The sequence below is a fragment of the Neolamprologus brichardi genome, chromosome 16 (genome assembly GCF_056152115.1).
Source record: "Neolamprologus brichardi isolate AB-2024 chromosome 16, ASM5615211v1, whole genome shotgun sequence".
NCBI classification, from domain to species: domain Eukaryota; kingdom Metazoa; phylum Chordata; class Actinopteri; order Cichliformes; family Cichlidae; genus Neolamprologus; species Neolamprologus brichardi.
In genome coordinates, this window is record NC_142119.1 from 12,901,610 (window position 1) to 12,908,540 (window position 6,931).

Sequence of the window (6,931 nt, forward strand, 5' to 3'; positions counted from 1 at the left end):
TGAAATGTTTCCTTTTTTCACGTGAACATGAAGCTCACAGCTTATGTGATGAATGCCTCACCTGTTAAGCTCTGAGATTGTTTCCTGCTCTGTGTTCAATCATCATTTTAGAGCAGGTAATCACAGGTTAGCCCTTAAGTTACACTATCATACCGAGACAAAAAAACACATAATGCAAACAGATGGGGACAGGTGAGACCAGACAGACAGGAGGAGGAGGAGGAGGAGAAGAAGGAGAACAGGGGCTGACCTTCAGCTGCAGTCTTAGTGTCAGAGTTGGCTGACAGTCCGGCTCATGAAAGCTCAGAGTTGATCAGACCCTCGGACTCTGAACCAGAACCTTCTGCTGCACACCAGAGAGTGCTGCTTCCTGATTGGATGGTTTCACAGGTAGTACCCAGTCAACAGTTTGTTTTATTTTATTTTTATATGTTTGAATTTGTGGAACTTCAAACCACACTTGAATCCACTTGAATGTTGTTTTGTTTTTATCATCAAATTTAGATTCAAATCAAACACTCAGTTCTGTGTTTACCAATTTTTTTCTTTAATGATTCTGATTTTGAATTAATTTAGGTTACATTTGTGTGTTTGAAATCATTGAATTTAAATGTGTGAGATGGGTTAGTAGTTGAGTCTTTTTTTTATTTTATCAGGCTGCTGTTGACTGACCGGGTTTAAACGATTGATACACAAATCAGTTAGTAGTTTTCTGGGCGGTTGTGAGTCTGGTTATGTGCATCGATCCTGTTTCCATCTGTGTTGTTGGTGAAGGCTGTTTTTCGGGTGCAGGACAGAAGATATTGCTGACAGCAGCTCTCGCAGTGTTTGAATTTTTGGCTTCAGCTTGGAGGAAACAAACACCGCTGACCCGCAGTCTTGACATCATTCAGCAGCAGCTGAGGCCAAAACGCCATCATCTTGGATGACCCGCTGCTGTCCACACGCTGCTGGCATTAACGAGAAACACAGAGAGCAAACCGTTTCCTGTTCTTCTGTCTGACATGGCAGTCTCTGAGCAGAACCTGGATGACTACAGTATCTACAGTCACCTGGCAGACGAGGAGCTGCTGCAGATCGCTGTTGAGAGAAGCTTGTCTGATAAACAGGCTTCATCATCATCATCATCATCATCATCATCAGGCCCAATCCAAACAAACCCTAACCCCACACACAGAGGTCCTGACCCCCCCCAAAAGTGTGCAAACGGTTCCTGCACCTGAACCTGCCCCCCACATCCAAAATTGTATAAACCCTCCCACAGCCCTGTCACAGTTTCTCTACAAGGTCTACAAGAGGTGAGTCAGTTCGCAATGAAATAGAGCTCAGAGGATGGAAACATCCACAAACATCAGAAAGCAGCAAGAGATCAATAGACGTTTCAGAGTGAGTGTCAGACAGTCTGGAGATGGTTGCAGGGTGTGTGTGTGTTGGGTGGGGGGTGGGGTTGTTTCTGACTTGCTCTGTGCTTGTGACTCTGTCGTTCTACTCTTGTTCTGTGTTTGTTCTGACTATCTGTTGGTTCTGTTATGGTGGTTTTAACTCTGTGTTGATTCCAGTGCAGCGGTTCTGTGTTGGATCTGACTCTGGTTCCAAGTCTGTGGTTCTGAAGGTTTGTGTGTTTCCTCAGAGAGGTCAGTCCATTACAGTCCATCATCACGAATGGGGATGCAGAGGCTCTGATGGAATTGGTCCGGAGGCGGTTAAGCAGCCTTATGGAGCCAAATGATGAAGGCTGGATTGCTCTTCATGAAGCTGCTTATTATGGACAGCTGCAGTGCATTAGGATCCTGGTCAGAGGTCAGGACACCTACTGCTTTCTGCTTCTCATTAAGCCTCTAACAACACCTCTTACCTGATTCAGCTGTTAAAGGTGATGTTAATCACCAATAAAGCTTTACTTTGTGTTTTGTTTGATTTGTCATTTTTATTTCACATTTTAAAAAAAAACTTCTGCTTGAACAGAAGCTTGAGCTACGGTTGGGCAAACCCTCCAGTTTTATGTCTGTAACATGACATCTGACTTCAGATGTTTCTTCTTCAGATTTTCAGCTTCATTCACCTGCTTATGTTTTTATGTCCACACGGTTCATTCATGATGGAAAAATGTGCTGATATGCAACACAATGTTAGGCTTCTTTATTAATTTACTGTAAGGGTGACATGATCATAACCTTCTGGGAAATCCAGATTTTTGTTTCCTGTACATGGACCCTTTGTACAGGTCCATGTACATGTAGTTAAAATAGTTAACTTGTTACAAGACGAGATAAACATTCATTCATAGCTCTCCTGAAACACCAAGTGCTGGCTATGTCCTCTAGAGAGGGTAAGGGACAGCTGATGATCTTTTGTGCTGTCTTAATGACTCTCTGCAGGTTCTTCTTGTCCACTACCAAGCAATTAACATACGAAACTGTGATTCAGTAGGTGAGGACACTCTCTGTGGTGCTGTGGTAAAAAGCTACCATTAGGTTCTTATCCAGATGGTTTCTCCTCAGCATCCTAAGGAAGTGGAGTCTTTGTTGCAGTTTGTCAGCCAGGATTCCATGAATGATTGTATTGACTGATGATGGTACTCAAGGTGGCAGAGTTCTTTTAAAAAAAATAACTCAGCTCTTATGTAAATACTAGGCCTCTTAGGTGAGTATGTTTATCCAATCAGTTTTCAGGAATCCCTACCAGCTTAACATTCTTACTTAAATATGGTCACTTTTTACTTAAAGGAAAAAAAACCCTGCAAACCAATAAGTGAGGTCAGAGAGGATATGCCTGTTATATAGTCAATGGTTTTTCACCACATTCACCCAGTGATCAGTCAATGTGAGATCTGACCTCTAAACCACAAGACAGACTCTTCAGGAGGTCATGTGGAAGTCAGTGATGCTTCAGCTTCATGTGTGATAATAGGACAGGATGCTTACATTAAAACAGTTGACTAATAATAATAATAATGGATTGGATTTATATAGCGCTTTTCAAGGCACCCAAAGCGCTTTACAATTCCACTATTCATTCACTCTCGCACTCACACACTGGTGGAAGCAAGCTACGGTTGTAGCCACAGCTGCCCTGGGGCAGACTGACAGAAGCGAGGCTGCCATATCGCGCCATCGGCCCCTCTGGCCAACACCAGTAGGCGGTAGGGTAAAGTGTCTTGCCCAAGGACACAACGACCAGGACAGAGAGCCCAGGGATCGAACCGGTGACAGATATGCTTCCCAACCCCCTGAGCCATGGTCGCCCCATAAACTTAGACTAAACTTGCTAAGAAATTAAAGACATCTGTAGACCTTGTTACTGAGAGCAGGTCATAACCGAAGGAAGTCTTGTAGAACAGACTGCTAAAAGAAGTAATACCATTAGTTAATGATTCAGTCTTGAATATGATCAACCTCTCTCTTATAATTTCCTATGTACCACAGGCCTTCAAGCCGGTAGTAAATAAACCATTACTTTAAAAGGCATCATTTGACCCTTTAAGTAAGGCCAATCTCTAACCTTCCTTTCATTCCAAAAATTCTTGAACGAGTAGTTGTCAAACAGCTAACAGATGATCTGCAGAGGAATGGCTTATTCGAAGAGTTTCAGAGCCCATCTCAGTACAGAAACAGCTTTAGTGAAGGTTCCAAATGACCTTCTTATGGCCTCTGACAGTGGACTCATCTCTGTGCTTGTCCTGCTAGACCTCAATGCAGTGTTCGATACTATCGACCATAATATCCTATTAGAGCGATTAGAGCATGGTGTAGGTATTACAGGTGCTGCAATGCAGTGATTTGTATCATATCTATCTAATAGACTCCAATTTGTTCATGTAAATGGAGAGTCCTCTTCCACAGAGTTCCACAGGGTGCTAGGACCAATTCTGTTTACATTATGCATGCTTCCCTTAGGCAGTATCATCAGAAAGCATAGCATACATTTTTGCTGCTATGCAGATCACACCCAACTCTACCTATCTGTGAAGCTAAAGAACACACACCTGTGAGGGACCAAGCAGCCAAAGCAAAGAGGACACAGGCAACAAAGTGTCTTCAAAAGGGTTTTTCTTTATTTTAACCCTCAAAAAGTCCAAAATTAACAAAATTCAAAAACATACTTTGCAGGCCCATAAAAGAGGTAAACTAAATATAACTCTACAAAAAAGAATTTCCAGAAACTTAAACAAAACAAAGTGAGACACAACTTAACTCACAAACTGACCTAATTACAAAGACACATGAGGGTAGCTTTTATAATGATTTGGCCAAACCATTTACACACAATAGGGGGGAAAACAAAAACACACACAAATATTAACTAAGCACAGAATAACCTAACTAAACCTAAAACACCCCTGCTCCTGGTAAGCCCATGGTTGGTCCTGCTGAGCAGGCATTTTGTTCACAGAGTCCTCAGCCACGCCTTTTGCCCAGACAGGAAACAGCCACCGCCCAAACCCAGGTAACTCAAAGAAAGAGAAACATAATTAATATAACAAAACATTTTAGAAAAACCACACAATGTTACTATGTGCGCACCTCATAATACCAGTGTTAGGTTTAACCAAATGATTAATGAAGAAAACTGCAAAGCAAACTAATAAAGTAAAAAATAGACTGATTTACCCCTGTGTGGCTGATGCCATCACACACACCCCCTCTTCAGGACTCTCGCTGGTACAGCGAGAGAGGAAGTTGGCGGTAACGTTGTTCTTCCCAGGAATGTGCTTGATGACAAACCAGAAAGGTTGCAGAGCAAGGTACCATCTTGTGATCCTTCCGTTCTTATCTTTCATCTTTTCCATCCACTGAAGTGCACTGTGATCTGTCTCCAGGGTTAATTCTCTTCCAAGAAGGTAGTACCTGAAGGAATCAATGGCCCACTTGATGGCAAGGGCCTCCGTTTCCACTGTTGAATACCGAACCTCTCTTGGGAACAGCTTTCGGCTGATATAAGCAACAGGATGACGTTCTCCTTCCAAACCTTGAAGTAGCACTGCTCCCAGACCCCTATGAGATGCATCAGTTTGAAGGAAAAAGGGCTCATTAAAGTCTGGACTGTACAAAACTGGTTCACTACTCAGTGATTGACTGATGTCCTTGAAAGCTGCTATAGCCTCCAGTTAATCTGATTAGGACACTTGATGCCTATCAAGTCCGTTAGTAGAGCTGCCCTGGTGGATAATCGTGGTATGAACCGACGATAAAAGCCTGCCATGCCCAAAAAGGATCTTAGTTGCTTCCTTGTCTGTGGGAGAGGACAAGACTCAATGGCTTGGATCTTACTGACCTGAGGCTTGATCACCCCATTCCCGATCACATGGCCCAGGTACGCAGTCTCAGCAGAGGCAAAAACACACTTAGAGGGGTTCACCGTCAACCCAGCAGTGCCAAGACGGTCGAAGACAGCATGCAGATGTTCCAAGTGTTCCTCCCATGTGGTGCTGTAGATGACAATATCATCAAGATATGCAGATGCAAAATCTGAGAAACCACATAGTACTTGGTCCATTAATCTCTGAAAGGTTGCTGGAGCCCCATGCAGCCCGAATGGCATCACTGTAAACTGGAAGAGACCCCAAGGTGTTCGAAAGGCAGTCATCTTCTTTGATCGCTCCGTGAGTGCCCATTCCTTCAAAAGATTTATGTGCAGAACCCTGCTGGAGCGTGGCTTTCCAGGGATGAACACTTGGTAAGTAGTGGACCCCAATTTCTTCTGAACCTCAAAGGGCCCTTGCCACTTAGCCAATAGCTTGTTGTTGTCAGTGGGAAGGAGCACCAACACCTTTTGTCCAGGACCAAAAGACCTCTGACGAGCTGCTCGGTCATACCAAAACTTCTGCTTCTGCTGGATTTTGGTGATATTTGACTGAGCAAGCTCACTCATTTTCTGCAGTCGCTCCCTCATCTGCACAACATAGGAAATGTTAACATAGTCCATCTTTTCCTTGCCTCCCTCCCAGATGTTTCTTAACAGGGCTAGAGGTCCTTGTACCTCATACCCATACAAAAGTTCAAACGGAGAGAAACCAGTGGAGGCTTGTGGCACTTCCCTGTAGGCAAAGAGAAGATAAGGAAGCCACTGATCCCAATCAGCACCATTCTTATCTACCACCTTCCGGAGCATCTGCTTCAGAGTCTGATTGAATCGTTCTGTTAGCCCATCAGTCTGAGGATGGTATGGGGTGGTCCTTAGGCTTCTAATGCCCAGCAGCTTGTACACCTGTTTTAGTAAGTTGGACATAAAGTTACTCCCCTGATCAGTCAGTATTTCCTGTGGGAACCCTACTCTTGCGAAGAGCTGTACAAGGCAGAAAGCTACTAATTTTGCCAAGATGGATTTCAGTGGGAAGACCTCTGGATATTTAGTTGCATAATCAGTGATTACAAGCATATAGCGATTCCCTGACTTACTCTTCTCAACGGGTCCAACAATATCCATTTCAAGGCGCTCAAATGGGGTACCAATAATAGGCAGTGGTTGGAGTGGAGCTTTAGAAGGGACTTTGGAGGATGTCATTTGGCACTGAGGACAGCTCTTACAGAAGTAGGCTACATCTCTATGGAGGCCAGGCCAGAAAAAATGTTGTTTAATACGAGCTGTGGTTTTGTGCTTACCAAGGTGGCCAGCCCAGGGAATGGAGTGTCCCAGATTAAGCACTGTTTCTCTAACTTCTTAGGGGACCACTAGCTTCAGAAGTGAGCCCACCTGATGGTAAAGTATGCCATTTTGCAATACATAGTCACTTTTGTTAATGCCTGCCTCCTCTACTTGGTCCTTGTCTATCGCTCGCTGAAAACAGGAAGCTAAACTAGGATCAGTTTTTTGCAACTCTAGGCAAGTCTGGGTCAGTATGCATTTCTGGGTGTACGCTGGAACTTCTCCTGTCTCCTCTGTCTGCGACTTTTCCAAGGCTTCCCAGGTGCAACTTCCCATTCCTCATTAA